Here is a 16,976-nt window from a genome sequence, read left to right as displayed (position 1 = left end):
ACAGACTCACAGACTTAGAGAATGAACTTATAGTTACCAGGGAGCAGGCAGGGGGAAGGAAGAGTTAGGGAGTTTGGGACTGACCTGTACACACTGCTATATTTAAAATAGATAACAGACAAGGATCTACTGTAAAAGACAAAATAAGCATATATGTTTTTTAAAAAGAAATTACAATTCAGTATAATAAGGGCAAAGAGGTGAGCCCAAATGGCTATGAGAGCACATAGGAGGAAAGTCTAACCCAGTTTTAGGGTTCCAAGGGAGTCTTTTTGTGGGAAGTGATATCTAAGCAATATTCAATGCGAATTATTATCTCTCAAGTTACCTATTAGCCTCAGAGTTTGTGGAAGACAGAATATTGGCCCCCATCCCTTAACAAACTAAAAATAGAACTACCACATGACTCAATAGTCCCACTCCTGGGCATATCCTAGAGAAAGTCATAATTCAAAAAGATGTATGTACCCCAATGTTCATTGTAGCGCTATTTACAATAGCCAAAACACGGAAGCAACTTAAATGTCCATTGATGAAGAAATGAGTAAAAATATACTACATATATACAATGGAATACTACTCAGGCATAAGAGGGAATGAAATCGTGCCATTTGCAGAGACATGGATGATCTAGAGACTGTCACATAGAGTGAAGTAAGTCAGAAAGAGAAAAACAAGCATCATATATTCATGCACATATGTGCAACCCAGAAAAATGGTATAGATGATCTTATTTGCAGAGCAGAAGTAGAGACACAGACGTAGAGGGCATATGTATGGAAACCAAGAGGGAAAGGGCAGGATGGGAGGAACCAGGAGATTGGGATTGATATATATACACTATTGATACTGTGTATAAAATAGATAGGAGCTTCCCTGGTGGCTCAGTGATAAGGAATCTGCCTGCCAATGCAGGAGACTTGGGTTTGATTCTTGAGTCAGGAAGATCCCCTGGAGAAGGAAATGGCAACTCACTCTAGTATTCTTGCCTGGGAAATCCCATGGACAGAAGAACCTGGTGGGCGACAGTCCATGGGGTCACAAAAGAGCTGGACATGACTTAGCGGCTAAACAACAATAAAATAGATAACTCAGTTCAGCTCAGTCACTCAGTCGTGTCTGACTCTTTGAGACCCCATGGTCTGCAGCACGCCAGGCCTCCCTGTCCATCACCAACTCCTGAAGTTTACTCAAACTCATATCCATTGAGTCAGTGATGCCATCCAACCATCTCATCCTCTGTTGTCCTCTTCTCCTCCCACCGTCAATCTTTCCCAGCATCAGAGTCTTTTCCAATGAGTCAGTTCTTCGCATCAGGTGGCCAAAGTATTGAAGCTTCAGCTTCAGCACCAGTCCTTTCAATGAATATTCAGGACTGATTTCCTTTAGGATGGACTGGTTGGCTAACTAATAGAGCCTATTTTGTAGCATAGGGAACTCTACTTGATGCCCTGTGGTGGCCTAAATGGGAAGGAAATGCAAGGAATAGGGGGTATATGTATACATGTGGCTGATTCATTTTGCTGTAAAGCAGAAGCTATTAACATAACATTGTGAGGCAACTATAGTCCAATAAAAATAGACAAAAAGAACACTGGCCCGAAAAGATGTCCACATCTTAATCCTCAGAACCTATGAACATGTTGTCTTATTTGGCAACAACAGCAACAAAAACTTTGCTGATGTGATTATATTAAAAATATTGAGACAAGGAGATTATTTGGAATTGTCTGGGTGGGTAGGCCTGATGTAAGAACATCCCTTATAAGAGGGAGGAGAAGGTCAAAGTCAGTTGTGGGAGATGTACTGGTAGAACCAAGAGGTTGAAATGATGAAAGGCAGAGGCCACAGGGAATACAGGAGGCCTTTAGATGCTGAAACAAGTGAGGGAAAGAACCTCCTTGAGAGCCTCCTACAGGAGACTGCACTGCTGACTGACACTCGGTTTTAATCAGTAAGACTCATTTTCGACTTGTTCTAGCGCTATAATCGCATACCTAGGTGTGGTCTTAAGCCACTAGGTTTGTAGTAACTTGTCACAGCAGCAATAGAAAACTAATATAGATTTTAAGTAATAACTTTTCCAGCATCACAAGTTAGGACAAAGCAAGGATTAAAACCAAGATTGAATAAGAGTGAATATTCCAAAGCCTGGATGGTCTTTCCCCAAAATTTATGTTACCTCTTAAGAAACTCCTTGGGTATCTGCTCAATATGTCTCTTTTTTTTTTTATTGGAGTGTAATTGCTTTACAATGTTGTATTGGATTCTGCTGTATAATGAAGTGAATCAGCTATTGTTGTTGACGGTTCAGTGGCTCAGTCGTGTCTGACTCTGCAATCCCAGGAACTGTAGCACGCCAGGCTTCCCTGTCCTTCACCCTCTTCTTGAGTTTGCTCAGACTCCTGTCCACTGAGTCAGTGGTGCTATCTAATCATCTCATCCTCTGCCGCCCCTTCTCCTCTTGCCCACAATCTTTCCCAGCGTTAGGGTCTTTTCCAATGAGTTAGCCGTTTGCATCAGGTGGTCAAATTATTGGAACTTCAGCTTTATTATCAGTCCTTCCAATGGATATTCAGTGTTGATTTCCTTTAGGATTGACTGGTTTGATCTCCTTGCTGTCCAAAGAACTCTCAATAATCTTCTCCAGCACCACAGTTCAAAAGCATCAATTCTTCGGCACTCAGCCTTCTTTATGGTCCAACTCTCAGATCCGCACACGACTACTTGAAAAACCATAGCTCTGACTATATGGACTTTTTTCAGTAAAGTGATATCTCTGCTTTTTAATGTGTTGTCTAGATTTGTCATAGCTTTTCTTCCAAGGAGCAAACATCTTTTAACTTCATAGTTGCAGTCACTGTCTAAAGTGATTTTGGAGCCCAAGAAAATAAAATCTGTCACTGTTTTCACTTTTTCCCCATCTATTTGTCACGAAGTGATGGGACTTCATGCCCATGATCTGAGTTTTCTGAATGTTGAGTTTCAAGCTAGCTTTTTCACTCTCCTCTTTCACCTTTAGTTTCTCTTTGATTTCTGCCATTAGAGTGGTATCATCTGCGTATCTGAGGTTATGGATATTTCTCCCAGCAATCTTGATTCCAGCTGGTGATTCATACAGCCCAGCATTTCGCATGATATACTCTGCACATAAACTAAATAAGGAGGGTGACAAAATACAGCTTTGATGTACTCCTTGACATACTCCTTTCCCAATTTTGAACCAGTCTATTGTTCCATGTTGGTTCTCACTGTTTTTTCTTGGCCTGCATGCAGGTTTCTCAGGAGACGGGTAAGGTGGTCTGGTATTCCCATCTCTTTAAGAATTTTCCACACTTTTCTGTCTTCAACTATATGTATACATATATCCCCTTGCTCTTAAACCTCCCTCCCACCCTCCACTAGGCCATCAGAGTCTTCTCAGTATATTTTGAAGAGCTTGTCTGCCAGCTTCCTTCCCTTCTCTCTTGTCTAAGGCACAAGTATGTACTTATGAAGATAGCACATGGTATTTGGTGCTAACATGCTGGAATGCCACAGAGGACATCTGTGGATCGGTACACTGTTTTCTGAATAGCAGAGTAGAAAGAGAACTGGATTAATGATAAGAGATTTAGACTCTGGTTCTAATGCTGTAACCAGCTCTGGCCCTTGAGCAAACCCCTTCACATTTCTGGGTTTCCTACATGAGGTGCTAGTTGTAAAGAATCCACCTGCCAATGCAGGAGACAAAAGAGAGGTGGGTTTGATCCCTGGGTCGAGAAGATCCCCTGGAGGAGGGCATGGCGACCCACTCCAGTATTCTTGCCTGGAAAATCACATGGACAGAGGAGTCTGACGGGCTACAGTCCATGGAGTTGCAAAGAGTCAGACACGACTAAAGCAACTTAGCACACATGCATGCTTCGTATTTCTGGGCTTCATTTTGCTTATCTGCAAAACAAGACCTTGAGCGAGATGGTATTTCATGTTGCTCTAGTTTTAACCTCCTACAATTTCTAAAGACTACCAGGATGTCCTATCCCTCCTCCTCAGCACACATACTTTGAAGCCAGTAAGACCCAAATGGGAGCTCAATTTTAACACCTTGGATACCAGTTCATTTATTATTTAACCAAGGAAACAGAAAGAATCCTCTCCTCTCTCAAAGAGGCCAGTGTTAGCAGAGATCATATGAAATACCCTGAGTTTCAGAAAATGTGAATATCAAGCTGAAAGGTTAATTAGCAACTAGCAAAGTGGAAGACAATGATCTTGGTTTGTAAATTCTGTCATTGCACATAAAGTATTACGTGAATGGTTCTAGAGGAACAGCAGTTCTAGCTCGTTCTAGGAATGGTTATACTCCATGTTAGCTGGTGCCCCAGAGGCTGAAAGGAGAGCCTGAAATAAGAGCTGGATCTTTGGCAAATGATCTTAGGGGCCTTGGTACAAAAGAGTCAGGTCTGTCTCGGATTATGTGTTCCAACTAAATGCTAATTTGTTAACCCAGAGCGATTCTGAGGCTTTAGCTCTGCTGGAGTGATACGCTGTGGGTTTCAAGCAATCTTAACACCTGACATGTCACAGCTTTGCATCTTGGGTGCATGGAACCTGCAGCAGAAATTTCTCTTGACCCTGCTGTGCTGGTCTTGGTACCATTCTATGAAACCTGTTGATGCTGCCCAAGTTGCTTCCTCCGCACTCCTCTGCTTTCTGCCTGCGAATGCCTGGGAAGACTTAGGTAACATACTGACTATTAACCCAGCCAATCAACAAATAATACACAACCCAACAGCCTTAAAATACTTTTCCTTCTTGACCTTTCTATACTGAGCTTGATGTAATCCTCACTCTCTTCTGGAACATGTTTCCACCTTCTTCGAAGATGCTTTACTCTCTCCACTCCTCTTCTCTGCTGCTCCTGTTTCATCTCCACCTCTGTCTTCTCATCTTAGTCTTCCATTCCTGTCCTTGACTTTCAGTTCTTTCCTCTGCATGTTACCTCCCTTGATAACCTCGTCCAATCACAGCGCTTGATTAGCATCCTAACGCTGACGGTTCTGGAGTTGACAGAGAGCTCAGGACCTCTCTTGAGCCCCAGTTTCCACCGTACTGAGGTATTGGGGTCACAGAGCGCAGGCCGGATCTCATTTCTGATACCCAGAAAAGCTGTGTGAATGTGGACAAGTGACTTGAGCCTCAGTCTCCTTATCTATACAATGGGGAGAATCACACAGTGGATCTCAGGATGTTGTAGTAAGCACGAAAGAAGTAAATGCTGTAAAGTGACTGGCACCTAGCAATCGCAACCCATGCTATCTGTAATCCTTATCTGAATAATCGAGTTTTTCCCCGGGGCAGAAAAAATAAATATTTAATATCTTTTAGGTAGATACATTCATCTGATGGGAAGTAAAATTTGAAATGTGTTCAGTACCCAATACCCACATGTACTAAAGTGAAGAAGAGAATATAAGGCAACTGATATTTAAGCCAAACAGCACTGAGCAAGTGAGGCCATAGTGGTCACAACAACGTCGATACATTTTGGTCAAAGTGGATCCTGTGTCAGTGCTCTAGGTTTGAATAATTGAGCTTTATGTGTATATATCTGATTTTATTTGTCTGTGTATTTTGGGGTGCTGGCCCTTTGTTGCGGATCCTGTGTCAGTGCTCTAGGTATGAGCTTTATGTGTATGTATCTGATTTTATTTGTCTGTGTATTTTGGGGTGCTGGCCCTTTGCAGCTGTGTGGGTTTTCTCTAGCTGCGGAGAGCAGGGCTTCCTCTTGTCCCGCTTCTCGGCCCCCTCGTTGCAGTGGCTTCTTGGGGCGCGGAGCGTGGGCCCAGAGGTCGTGGTTCCCGGCCTCGAGCAAAGGCTCAACAGTTGCGGCTCATGGGCTTAGTTGCCTTATATTCCCTTCTTCACTTTAGTACATGTGGGATCTTCTCAGATCTGGGATCAACCTGTGTCTCCTGCGTTGGCAGGCAGATTCTTTCTCACTGAGCCACCGGGGAAGTCCAGTAATTGAGCTTTTTAACTTGCATACATTGTTAGCAGATCCAATGGACACCTCTCCTCCCTGAAAAATGAAACACTTCATGCAACCCCTCCAATAGTTCCTATTTCTGTGAATGGTGTCACCTGACTTCCAATTTTCTAGTCGCATGAGTTTGAACTCAACTTTGAGTCTTTCTCTTTTTGGTCCCTATGTGTGATGAACAGGACTTCCCTGATGGCTCAGTGGTAATGAAGTCACCTGTCATTGCAGGAGATACAGGTTCAATCCCCAAGCCAGGAAGATCCCCTGGAGAAGGAAATGGCAGCCCACTCCAGCCTTCTTGCCTGGAAAATCCCATGGATAGAGGAGCCTGGTGGGCTATAGTCCAGGGGGTTGCAAAGGAGTCGGAAATGACTTAGTGAGTAAACAACAACAACAACATCTGATGAATGGCCAGATCCTTCCTCTCAATTCAGAACAGTCTCCTCTTCTCCATTCCTGTCCCCAGTAGTCACTGCTCCCTAACAAATCTCCCTTAGTCTCAGATTTTTGTGCTGCCGATCCATGCATGTTCATCTTGGCCCAGAGTTGTAATTTCATGCTCTCCTGGTCTTAAACACACTTCCAATGACTCATCCTTCTTGCTGAATGAAAGCCAGTTCCTCAGGGTAACACTCAAGTTTGTACAAAGCAGACTTGAGACTTGGTGCAGGGTGTGTGTGTAAGGGGGGACAGGACTACCCTTGTGATGCTGGAGTAGGCATCAACTTGGGGTGGGGGAAAGAGGAGTCACTTGGTTGTTCTAAGTGGCAGAGTTGGAGGACTTCCCTGGGTCCAGAGGTTAAGATTCTGCACTCCCAATGTAGGGGTCCCAGGTTCAGTCCCTGGCCAGGGAACTAGATCCCACATGCCACAACTAAAGACCTTGCGTGCCACAACTAAGACTCAGAGCAGTCAAATGATTTTTCTTTTAAAAGAGAGTCTATGTATAAACAGAATACATAATTGTAGTCTGTATAGCAACAAATATAAAAAAATCATATGGGTATGAATAACATTCAATCACAGATATTTATCAAGAATCTACTACATATCAGACAGGATGGCTGGGTGTTGGGAATGTAGCAGTGAAGAGCTCTGCTCTCAGAAATTTGCAGGTGGAGAGGGAGCTGGGGAAATCCACAGGCATTCATAACATAGCACAGAAAATGCTAAGGGCTTCCATGGGACTATACAGGGGCGGCTCCCATCCAGGTGGAGGCAGGCGGCGAGTGAGAAAACTTGGAGGAGGAGAGGACATCTTAGTGGAGACAGATGTGCTAGACTCATTCAGCCAGGTGAGGGTGGAGAGGTAAGGGCAGGAGGGGATGTTTCAAGATAGGGTCTCGTGGGCCCCTAATGACAGAGACCCTTGGCGGCTTTGTGCCAGAGGGCAGAGGCTTAGCTGGGGCCAGAAGTCAGGGGTATTGAGAGAAGAGACTAAGGAGGTGAGCAGGGGGTGGATTAGGAAGACCTTATTTTTTTTTTTTGGCCATGCCTAAAGCATGTGGGATCCTAGTTCCTCAACCAGGAATTGAACCCACACCCCTCTTTTCACCGGGAGCACGGAGTCTTAACCACTAGACCACCAGGGAAGTCTAGAAGAACTTTCTTTGCCATGATAAAAGGGTTGGATTTTTTTCCTGGGGATAAGCAGGAACCACTGACAAGTTTTAAGTATGGGAATGTGCTCATCAGGTTTTCTTTAGTATCAGAAACTGAGAAAAAGGCCAATATGTTAGCTGTGGATAAATATGCCAATTATTAAAACTCAAACAATTTCAATAACAGGTGTACCCTGGAGATGCTGTGGGTTTAGTTCCAGATCATCGCAAGCAATTCACATGCACATGAATTTTTTGGTTTGCCAGTGCATATACAAGTTATGCTTACACTATACTATAGTCTATTGTGTGTGACAGCATCATATCGAAAAAAATGTGCATGTTTTAATTTAAAGATACTTTACTGCTAAAAAATGCTGGCCATCATCTGAACCTTCAGTGAGTCGTAGCAGTACCAAAGATCACTGATCACAGATCACCATAACAAAGAGAATAATCATGAAAAAGCTTTGAAATATTGTGAGAATTATCAATATGTGACACAGAAACATGAAGTGAGCAAAATGGCACTGATAGACTTGCTTGATGCAAGATTGCCCCAAACCTTCAATTTGTAAAAAAAACACAGTATCTGCAAAGCACAGTAAAACAGAAGGCAATAAAATAAGGTCTGCCTGTACTTCTGTTTCAGTAACTGGCACAAATTCAATTTTAAGGCCTCAAGTGTACTTGGTTATTTACCTCTGACCCTTGAACTGATTTACGTGCTACTGTCAAGATAAATATTTATCAGGACCACAATTTAGGATGTCAGAGTCAGAAAAGAATCCAGATGGGATTGGCTTAAAAATAAAGACGCTAGTATACAATATGATGGGTTCTGATTTTTTTTTTTTTTTCTGATTTGCTGCCTTGATTTAGCAGCGTCCGTCTTCTGCGGTGCTGAGTAACTACAAAACCACCCAAAGAGGAGGCACAATGCCTGCATGGGCACCGAGGGGGCCCCCAGACCTGGCCCATCCCCAAATGCCACTTCTCGGGGAGATGAGGCTGTGGAAGGTGCTGCAGGAAAAGCCTGAAGCAGGTTCACCAGAAAAGAGAAGAGAATGGGGTGGTGAGGTCAGGCTTCATAGCAGGAGGGGACTTGGCACCTTTATGTTAATGGACATTAGCCTTTTTAGCCTAATTTTGAAAGACAGAGATATAATCTTCCCTCCAGGTCCAGATTCAAAGACTTCCTTAATAGACCTTGGTCCTAGGAAGCATATATCATTAGGAAAAAAATCTGTCTTAAAGGTTTAGTCATCACAGAGCTACTGTAGCATAACTCCACAGCTCTGGAAAAGGGAATTAGTCACAGAGTAGAGATGACTTAGATTTGATTATTTCCCACAATAAAAGTTGAAAAGGTGGTTCCCCAAACCTCATGTATTTTTGAAAATCATTGAAAATTTCTGCATCACCCTTATCCTACAAGAGCTGGTGTCACCAATCTAGGGGACATCTCTGGACTTTAAGTTAATGCTATAGAATGTACTTACGTTTCAGAAAGCTATGGCATTTTTGTTCCATCTGTGTAACAGTGAGATTTCATACACAAGCAATATCGTACAGTGCGGACTCAGTGAGAGACCTGCTTCAGTTCATCATTTGGAACAACCATTTATCTACTTTGTGACCTTGAGTAAGTTACTTAACCTCTCTGTGGGGGAGCCTCTGGCTAAAATGGGGATAAAAATTATCTAAATGGGAATTAAAGATATCTGCATTATAGATTTGTTGTGAGGATTAAAAGAGAAAATTCAGGGATTTCTCCAGTGGCTAAGATTTCATGCTTCCACTGCTGGGGGCATGAGTTCGATCCTTGGTTGGGCAGCTAAGATCCCATATTCAGCGTGGCCAAAACAAAAAAAAGTTAAAAGAAAGAAAGGGAGAGAATTCATGTAAAGTACTTAGCATAGAAAAATCATTTCAGAAACTTTTTTCTTTATAGATTTCTGTTATTCTGTTGGAATAAACTCACACCAGGGAAAAGAGGTCACAGGGACAAACAGCACTGTAAACGTTGTCATTATCACCATCCCATTCACACCTCCAAACGGTCTGGTTACTTGTTACCTTACTGATGGTGTCAGTTATGATACTGGGTGATTAACGCCAACCTATTAATAATATTTTACTTCTTCTGGGGGAATTTGTGTTTCTTCTATGATTCCTGGTGGCTCAGACCGTAAAGAATCCGCCTGCAATGTGGGAGACCTGGGTTCGATCCCTGGGTTGGAAAGATCCCTTAGAGAAGGGAACGGCAACCACTCCAGTGTTCTTGCCTGGAGAATCCCAAGGACAGAGGAGCCTGGTGGGCTATAGTCCATGGAGTCACAAAGAGTTGGATAGGACTGAGTGACTATACTTTCCCACTATAATCCACCTGCTCTTGGCATCTGTTCAGTTTTCAATTAGGGGCAAGTCACCTTTTCCTCCTTAATTTCAATTGAAATCTACCTGCACACATTTGCCTCACAGCTGTGTCAAGGCACAGACCTTGAGAAAATGAAGCAGCCCTGACTTAGATCTGTGCTGAGACCTGGAAGGTTTCACAAGCCCCTTTACAGTTTGCTCATCATCCTCTCACAGACTTTCCTTCTATTGCATCAGTTCTTCCACAAGGACACTTAACACTTTTTTCCCTTTCTCTTAGTCCTTTTGCCACTTCCTGTTTTCCCTGAATACTTAGTCTCCCCTCCCCCACTAAAGACACCGACCATGAGATTTTGTACATAAACCACTATGGATCCCAGAGGGAAAACTGAAATCAAAGGAGAAACTGCACTCTAGTTACTCTGCTCTCTTCTGCAACATGGTTGCAAACTGTAAGTACTTAGCCAATCATTCACCATCTATCAGGCGCTCACATGTGTCAGGCAAGGGGCTGGCACCTGTCCAAGATGGAAGGCTGTGGACCAAGGCTCAAGGATCTCAAGCCAAATATAAGACCATGAAGGATCTTCCAAGGTAATAGAAATAAAAACAAAAATAAACAAATGGGACCTAATCAATCTTATAAGCTTTTGCCCATCTAAGGAAACCATAAAAAAATGAAAAGACAACCTACAGAATGGGAGAAAATATTTGCAAATTATGTGACCAACAAGGGCTTACTTTCCAAAATATAGAAGAGCTCATATAAGTTACTGACAAAAAAACAATCCAATTGAAAAATGGGCAGAAGGCCTAAGTAGACATTTCTCCGAAGAAGAAATACAGATGACCAGTAGGCACATGAAAAGATGCTCAACATCGCTAATCATTCAGTTCAGTTCAGTCGCTCAGTCATGTCTGCCTCTTTGCGACTCCATGGACTACAGCACACCAGGCTTCCCTATCCATTACTAATTATTAGAGAAATGCAAATCAAATCTATAATGAAGTACCACCTCTTACCGGTCAGAATGGCCTCTATTAAAAAGTCTACAAATAACAAATGCTGGAGGGTATATGGGGAAAAGGGAAACTTCTCATACTTGGTGAGAATTTAAGTTGGTTCAGACACTATGGAAAACTGTGTGGAGGCTCCTCAAAAAACTAAAAACAGAGAGAACATATGATCCAACAATCTCATTCCTGGGCATATATCCAGACAAAATTGTAATTCAAAAAGATACATGAAAAAAAAAAAAAAGATACATGCATCTCTATGTTCATAGCAGCCCTATTCACAAAGCCAAGACATGGAATCAACCTAAATGTCCATTGAGAAATGAATGGATAAAGAAGGGGTGGTACATACATACAATGTGGTACATATATACTGCTCAGCCATAAAAAAGAATGAAATAATGTCACTTGCAGCAGTATGGATGCAACTAGAGATTAGCATACTAAAGTGAAGTCAGAAGGACAAAGACAAACACTATATGATATCACGCATATGTGGAATCTAAAATGTAACACAAATGAAGCTATATACAGAATCGCAGACACAGAGAACAGACTGGTGGTGGCCAAGGGAGGGGTATGAGGGATGGATTGGGAGGCTGGAGCTAGCAGATGTAAGCTTTTTCATATATAGGATGGACAAACAACAAGGTCCTGCTGCATAGCACAGGGAACTATCAATATCGTGTGATAAACCACAATGGAAAAGAATATGAAAAAGAATACATATGTATAACTGAGTCACTGTGCTATATAGCAGAAATTAATACATTATAAATCAACTGTACTTCAATTTAAAAAAAGACCCTGAAGGGAGATACCAGACTTGGTGTAGAGGTGGCTGTGAACCTATGAAGGGGGGCAAAATTGAGGGCAAGGGAGAGGGGTGTACTGCATGTAAAATATGTCTGTGCTGAAGGCATTTGTATTTTAATGTTTGTCTGCCGTCTTTTCCTTAGTGAAGTCCTAGAAGACACAGTCATCATCATATTTTTTCTCAGAGACTCCAGGCCTTTGTCCATAGTGCCCCGCAAGCAATCCATCCCTTCCATCTGCATCATGAGCTGTGGGGTCAGAAAACCAGGATGCAGTCAGGCCAGCACAGGTTAAGTCCCAGCTGACTTCTCCCTTGTGTGGTAGGTTCAAGTCCTGATTCTATTGCAACCTGATGGAGCAACAGAAGGGGCTTCCCAGGTGGCACTAACGGTAAAAGAACCCACCTGCCAATGCAGGAGACATAAGAGACACAGGTTCGATCCCTGGGTCAGGAAGATACCCCAGAGAAGACAATGGCAGCCCACTCCAGTATTCTTGCTGGAGAATCTCATGGACAGAAGAGCCTGGCAGGCTACGGCCCATAGGGTCACAAGAAGTCATACATGACTGAAGTGACTTAGCACACACATACAGAGCAACAGAAATCTGCACGTGATAAAGCAGTTGCTTTTTGAAATACACCTATTGTGCTAAGCATTTTACACTAATTATATCTTTTCATTCTCATAGCAAGACTATAAGGTAGATATAGTCATTTTTATTTTAGAGATGAGGAGCCAGAGGCACAAAGAGTTTAAATAACTTGCCCCAGCTCACACAGCTGATAAGTGGTACTTTCAGACTGTGAATCCAGGTGGGTCTCATAATACTATACTACCCAATACCGCTTGCTCAAGACATCTGTTTCACAGATTAAATTTTAAAAGAGATTATTCACTTGTTAGATTGGCAAGGACTAGGAAGCTGAGTGATGTCCAGGGAGGGGAGGGCCTGAGAACAGTGTGCTTTGCCAGCCCTTGTAGATGAGATGATGGATCTCTACTCCCCTGTTCCTAAGTCAGAATTTGCTCAGGTAGCCTCCTGTCTCCAGCTCCAGAATGGAATCCAAGTATTTCAAGCCATTATTTTCCAAACTGTCAACATGCAATTTGTTTGCTGATTCCCAACCAGTGTCTTTCAAAAAAATGAAGTTGAGTAAAAACAGTGTATATTGTACCTTTCAACTGGAGTTCTGGTTTGTGTGAGAAGATAAATGTCTTTATTCTTAAAGCCATTTTGTGTTGGGATTGTGGTTCCTTTGCAGCTGAAATCATCCTGGATGATTCACTGAAGGTGTGAACTGTGCAGTATTTCTGGAGGGCCCTCTGACTATATGTGTCAAAAATTTCAGTAAACATACTCAGCAATACCACTTCCAGGAATATGTCTCAAAGAAGGAAATGTTTGTATGTGCCATTTAAAAGGATGTTCATGGAATCAATATTTTTAATTGAAAGAAACAGGACTAAATAACTGTCAATAAAGATGAAACAAAATATGTTGTATTCCCAATTCTAGGGCTTCCCAGGTGGTTCAGTGGTAAAGAATCCACCTGCCAATGTGGGAGACACAGGAGACTCAGATTCAATCCCTGGGTCAGGAAGACCCCCTGGAGGAGGAAATGACCACCCACTCCGGTATTCTTGCCTGGAGAATCCCAAGGACAGAGGGGCCTGGCGGGATACAGTCCACGGGGTCGCAAGAGTCGGACCCGGCTGAGCGACTGGACACGAGCACAAACACAAGCTGGATCCTATGCAAGGGAAAGCTATGCAGCCATCAATGGATGGGAACTGTGAGTCAGTGAGTTGTCCACACTGTCTTAGGGTAAATGATACAAACAGGAAATTATTTGAGCACTGAGTTAAAAAGTTAAGGCAGCTTGTTTGGTGTTATTTTTGATAGAGACAAATATCATCACTAGATGCTGACACCATTGGATAAAAGATGGTGGAGAAGGATGTGCACATGTTCTCAAAGGATCACCCCTAAGGCTATTTATTGATTACAAGAATGGCGGGACTTTATATTAGAGAGGTCTGCAGATGCCACTGTAACCAAGTGATCAGACTTTACAATCCCAACGAGACACTATGAGCCTCCTGACATGATGCCTTGTGAACTACCAATACCACCCAGGTCATACCCTTGTCAGAAAGATTGGTAAAGCGTCTGCCTACAATGCGGGAGACCCAGGTTTGATCCCTGGGTCAGGAAGATCCCCTGGAGAATGAAATGGTGACCCACTCCAATACTCTTGCCTGGAAAATCCCATGGGTGGAGGAGCCCAGTAGGCTATAGTCCATGAGGTCGCAAAGAGTCAGACTTGACTGAGTGACCTCAGTTCATTTCATTTCACTCAAAAGGAAACAAATTCAGACTGTAGTACCTTCAACAAGACAATTGGCTTGGACTCTTCAAAAATGTTTATGTCTGGGAATTCCCTGATGGCCCAGTGGTCCGGACTCCAAGTTTCCACTGCTGGGGCCTAGGTTTGATCCCTGGTTGGGAAAATAAGATCCTGCAAGCCCCACAGTGTGCCAACAAAAACAACAAAAATGTCAATGTCACAAGGGAAAAAAAAAAAGACAAGAGAGAAATAGTCTAGAACTGTGCTATCCAACAGAAATGTAATGTGAGCTACATATGCAATTTAAAATTGTTAAATAGCTACAGGTAAAACTAATTTTAATAATGTATTTTTAGCCCAATACATTCAATGTATTATTATTTCAATATGCAATCAATATACAGAGTTACTGATAAAATAATGTACCTTTTTTGTGTGCGCTAAGTCTTGAGTACACTCAGTTTGGGCCAGCCATATTTCAAGGGCTCAAGAGCCACATACAGTGTTTGCTTTGGCAGTGCATAGGCTAAAACTGGAATGATACAGAGGTTAGCATGGCCCCTGTGGAAGGATGACATGCAAATTTGTGAAGTATTCCACATTTGTCTGACATATATACACCACTGTATATAAAACAGGTAACTAATAAGAACCTGCTGTATAGCACAGGGAACTCCACTCAGTACTTTGTAACAGCTTATTTAGGAAAAGAATCCAACAAAAATATAGCGTGGATGTTGTATATGTGTAACTGAATCACTGTGCTATACACCTGAAGCCAACACAACATTATAAATCAACTATACTCGAAAAAAGGTTTGTTAAAAAAAACAGTCACATGCAACTGGGGACTTCTGATTTGAATGGCACAGCTCTAGAGTAAAGAAGGCTGGGGGTTCAGTGGTTAAGACTTCGCCTTCCAGTGCGGGTTCGATCTCTGATCAGGGAACTAAAATCCCACATACCACATGCCTCGTGGCCAAAAAAAACGAAACATAAAACAGAAGCAATATTGTAACAAACTCAATAAAGGCTTTAAAAATGATCCACATCAAAATAAAATAAAAGAAAGATGACTAAAGAGACAGTCACCAAATGAAATGTGGGATCCTGTGTTGGAACCGCATGTCTAATTGGAGAAAGTGTAGGCTGTATATGAGATACTATTATTATATGTATGGGAAAGTTCTTGGTAATAATAGTAGTTAGTTGTATAAAGTGTATGTGTGTGTTCAGTTGCTCAGTTGTGTCTGGCTTTGTGTGACCCTCTGGATTGTAGCCCATCAGGCTTCTCTGTCCATGGGATCTCTCAAGCAAGAATACTAGAGTGTATTGCCATGCCCTCCTCCAGGGGATCTTCCCAATCCAAGGATCCAACTTGCGTCTCCTGTGTCTGCGGCATTGCATGTGGATTCTTTACCGCTGAAAGAATGATGCTATCCTTAGGAGATATATGCTAAAGTAATTGAGTGTCAAGTATAATGCTTGCAACTTACTTTTAAATGGTTGGACAGTGGTGCTAAGTTGATAAATAGAGATTGAAATCGATACAGATATATAGAGGAAGGGCGCAAATACTAACAATTGGTGAATCTAGGGAAAGAATATTCAGATATTTATTGTACTGTTTTTTCCAAACTTTTTTACAGTTTGATAGGCCTGAGAGAAAAAATAGATTATAATAATGATAATGACATTTTAGATTCTTTACAGTTTACAGCATATTTTCATATATATTGTGAATTTAATCCTTTCAAAGTCTATGAAGGTAGATATTTGGCATGTTTGACCTTTGTTTCATAATAAAAAAACAAAAACAAAAACATTTCTTTGGTGCCTAAACACATGCCAGGCATGACACATACATTTTCTCTTTTAATTTTTCAAAGGACTCCCAGAGGCAGGTGGGGTCTCTCCCATTCACAACACCTGCCATCTGGGGCTTTGGTAGGTCAGGAGATTGCCAGGGTCACAATCTGGGCAAGCTCTAGAGGAAGGGTTTAAATGCATCTCTGTCCCCTTCTGGGGACTGAGCTCTTTTCTCTCTTTGCCTCCTGTTTGTAAGTCCTATTTCACAAATGTAGAAATGGGAGGCCCAGAGAAGTCAAGTGACTTTTTCAAAGTCACACAGCTGCCAAGGGGCAAAAGCAGAAGTCAAACCCAGCCTTCACTCTGTCTCCAATTCCACAGCTCTTTTTCCGCAGCAGCCGAACCAGTGGAATGGCCCCTCCCCTCCAGTGAATGCCCTGAAGTCAATCTGGGCTCTAATGGGGTGGCTCATGTGAGAAGAAATCTTGGAGAAAGGGCCCTTGGCACAGGAAGTGAGCTGAGTTGTTGAAGTGGTGCCAAGGGAAGGTCCGCGATCTGAGAGCAGGCCTGGCTGCAGAGAAGCTTTGTGAAAACGAGAGCTCCACTGCAGTAAGTCATCTGATGCTCTGATTAAGAAGCATGAGTTGCCACACCATGTGATGGGGTGGCCCTAAGCTCCAGCCCTGGAGGCATGACCTGGCACAGACTCCATCACCGGAGCGCCAGGGTGGTATTCAGGCAGGGTTAGGTATGGGGGGAGTGCGGTGGGGGGAGCAAGTCAGGACCACAGTCTCACAACTGTGCTGTACTTTTATAAAAGTAAATATGAATACGTTTCCACATTCAATGAAATTTCATTTAAATTTTTAAATGAAAACTAAGTTTTCATTTTGATTTTAATGATCCGATTAAAAGACTGGGTGCTTTACTGAAAGTCACAGGCTGGAGAACAATGAAGTCATTTGTCCAACAACTCAAA

The 16,976-nt window shown here is 42.5% G+C and overlaps 1 non-coding gene across 1 annotated transcript; it reads left to right on the top strand.

Moving 5' to 3' along the window:
* Window positions 1-14,690: 14,690 nt before the first annotated feature.
* On the top strand, window positions 14,691-14,794 carry LOC122446891. Its single transcript, XR_006271047.1, has one exon. It is a non-coding gene; the product is annotated as a U6 spliceosomal RNA (small nuclear RNA).
* Window positions 14,795-16,976: the final 2,182 nt, after the last annotated feature.

The sequence above is a fragment of the Cervus canadensis genome, chromosome 8 (genome assembly GCF_019320065.1).
Source record: "Cervus canadensis isolate Bull #8, Minnesota chromosome 8, ASM1932006v1, whole genome shotgun sequence".
Classification (NCBI taxonomy): Eukaryota; Metazoa; Chordata; class Mammalia; order Artiodactyla; family Cervidae; genus Cervus; species Cervus canadensis.
This window is presented reverse-complemented; position numbering and strand designations above follow the sequence as displayed.